We start from the raw sequence: 3,217 nt of genomic DNA, 5'->3' as shown, positions 1-3,217 counted from the left end.
GGGAGTTTGTGTATAGAGCCTTGTGTGTAATGCAAGCCAGTTTCAACGGAATTCTGGCCTCTAGAGGGAGCCAGTTCAGGGCTTTCATATGTGGGGAGATGTGGTCAAATTTCCTGGTGCCTGTGAGTAATCTGGCGGCTGCTTTGAGGCAGGCTTTTAGAGGTACTAAGAAGATCTTGGGTAGTCCTGTGAGGGTGGTTCAGCTTCCACATATAGCTCAGGTTGAATCTGGCAGTTTTGGCCATTGAGTTAATGTGGTCTCACATGTTCAGGTTACAGTCGAGGATTATGCCAAGGGATTTGGCTGGGTCCACAATGGTTGGCGGGCAATTCAGGGCTTTGATGGCCCTAATCCACATCTGGATCTCCGGGTTGGCTTTTGAAGGGGAAATAAGGAGAAATTCCATTTTCTTTGCTTTAAGTTTGAGTTGGTTTTCAGCTAGCCATTGGACGGTCAGTTTCAGGGTCTCAGTCAGTGAGAGGATATCCTCGAGTGAAGAGATATTGATGTATATTTGGGTATCGTCCGCGTACATATGGTAGGAGATGTTGGAGGTACGAAGAACTTCGGTTAGTGGCTCTAAGTAAAGATTAAAGAGGGTGGGGGACAGGGTTGAGCCTTGGGGGACTCCAACCGAGACCCTGGTAGGAGCTCATATTTAGGCCCAGATCTCTGTACTGGGGTGAATGTATGACATTGTTCTGCATTCTGTCCATCAATAGTTCTTTTTGCATTTGTCACCCTGAGTGGGACGGGAATGCTCAGACGTGAGTCCCGTGCTCTCCATGCCACTGGAATCAAGCTATCCTGGCTGAAGAGGGGTGAAACCCCGAAACCGGTTCTAGGATGCTTTTTTCCAGTCCAGGGAGGACCTTGCCTTGCAGTTTGGGCTGGACTGTTCCCATTGGGCACAGGGTCAAGACTGATTTGCATATGGCTGGGTCCAAACTGGAATGGCATGGTGAGCAAAAAAACAATGGATTTAGGCCCAGATCTCTGTACTGGGGTGAATGTATGACATTGTTCTGCATTCTGTCCATCAATAGTTCTTTTTGCATTTGTCACCCTGAGTGGGACGGGTATGCTCAGACGTGAGTCCTGTCCTCTCCATGCCACTGGAATCAAGCTATCCAGACTGAGAGGGGTGAAACCCCGAAACCGGTCCTAGGATGCGTGTTTCCAGTCCAGGGAGGACCTGGTCTGGCAGTTCGGGCTAGACTGTTCCCATTGGGCAGAGGGCCAAGACTGATTTGCATATGGCTGGGTCCAAACTGGAATGGCATGGTGAACAAAAAAACGATGGATTTAGGCCCAGATCTCTGTACTGGGGTGAATGTATGACATTGTTCTGCATTCTGTCCATCAATAGTTCTTTTTGCAGGAGCTCATAGGTTGCCATTGATGAGGAATCTCTGAGAGCAATTGTGGAGGAAGGATCTGAACCATTCTAGGACCACGCCATCCAGACACATCCTGTATTTGAGGCGTTCAAGTAGTTTTTCATGGTTGACCGTATGTAAGGCTGAGGATAAATCAAGGAGGATTAGAAGGCAAGTTTGCCTTGGTCTATGGCTTGGAGGGCGTCATTCACGATGTGGAGCATAGTCGTTTCAGTGCTGTGTCATGGCCTGAATCCAGATTGGAAGTCATCAAGTAGGTGGAAGTTGTTGATGTGATGACTTAGTTGCTGTTGAACACACTTCTTTAATACTTTGGCTAGTAGAGGGATATTTGAGATAGGTTTGAAATTGTCAGGGAAGGCTGGATCCAGTGATGTTTTTTTCAAAATAGGGAGGCCTTGGCCGGCATTCAGAGGATCTGGAATCAAGCCCTGCTGGAGAGCGGCATTGATTATTGCAGTCCAGCAAGGAACGATGGATTGGGAGGCGGCAGTAAGACAGTTGGCTAGAAGCGGGTCATTGAAGTGATTATTTGGGTTTAAGGTAGAGAGGATTTTGGAGATGGAGCCTTCGTTATAGTATTTATAGTCAGTCCAGCAGGCTTGGTTTTTAGGTGAGGTCAAGGGCGGTGGAGCAGAAAGGGGGGTCGGTCAGGAAGGGGTGGAGAGTAGGTGGTGTTACTGAGTTCAATTCCTAATGCCGAGATTTTATCGGCGGAGAAGGAGGAGAATTCCTCTGATGATATTAGAGATTTGGGCGATCTTTTGGTGTTTTAGCCAATTTATTAGATTGGTGTTTGATCAGTTCAAAGAGCTTGCGGGGTCTGTTCTTGGCATTCCCCAGTTCCGATCTGAAATATTCTTTCTTGGAATTGAGGATGTGCTTGTTGTAGGCATTTCTCACCTGGGGGAGAAGTTTTAGATGCATAGCGAAGGGGTGTTGTCTCCAGAGTCTTTCAGATTGCCTTAAAGAGCGCCTCTCCATGTTGAGGGAGCCAGTGAACCAAAAGTTTCTGTCTTTGCTTTGTGTTCTTTTCAGTTTTAGAGGGGCAAGGTCATAAAGAATGTTTGAAATGGACGGCAAGTAATGTCCATTGAGGTAACTGACCATTGTTATATGCGCGGGGGAGGTCAGATTTGTAACGAGCCTCAAGTTTCATAAGGTCGAGGTTTTTAGTGTCTCTGGTCCAGCCTTTGGGAATGACCGGTTACGGTGTCTTTGTCTTGTGGGACCCGGGTAAAATGAAGGAGATGGAGTGGTGGTCAGACCAGTCACATGGGTCTATGGAGACAAGATTGACAGAGGATTCCTTGGAAATTATCCAGTCAAGGATGGCCCCTTTTGAGTGGGTTGGCAGAGAGCAGGCTTGAGTCAGGGCTTGGTCAGTTAGGAGGTCTTTGATGGTGTTGACGTAGGGATCTTTAGTGTCATTCCAGTGTAGGTTGAAACCACCCAGGAAAATCTCTGTGACATTGGAGGAAATCTTATTTGTGAGGATTTCCGAGAGGTGATCAGTGAAAGAGTCGTTAGAACCTGGGGGTGGTAAAAAATGTGCAGATTGCAGAGGTGTAATGAATTGCTGCAAATGGAGAGTGCAAGGTATTCGCATGAGTCGGTGGAGTCCGCCAAGATTTCTGTGACAACAAGGGAGGATTGGTGGATGCAGGCAATGCCTCCTCCTTTCCTGATGGAATGTCTGTCCAGTCTGGCGATGTTATAGTTGGGAGGGACTTATAAGTCCAGGCAAGGAGAAGAGTATTCATTGAGCCAAGATTCTGTAAGTATAGCTAGGTCTAGGTTTTTATTCAGGCTGAGG

The sequence above is a fragment of the Lissotriton vulgaris genome, unplaced genomic scaffold (assembly GCF_964263255.1).
Source record: "Lissotriton vulgaris unplaced genomic scaffold, aLisVul1.2 SCAFFOLD_299, whole genome shotgun sequence".
NCBI classification, from domain to species: domain Eukaryota; kingdom Metazoa; phylum Chordata; class Amphibia; order Caudata; family Salamandridae; genus Lissotriton; species Lissotriton vulgaris.
Note: the sequence above shows the minus strand (reverse complement) of the source record.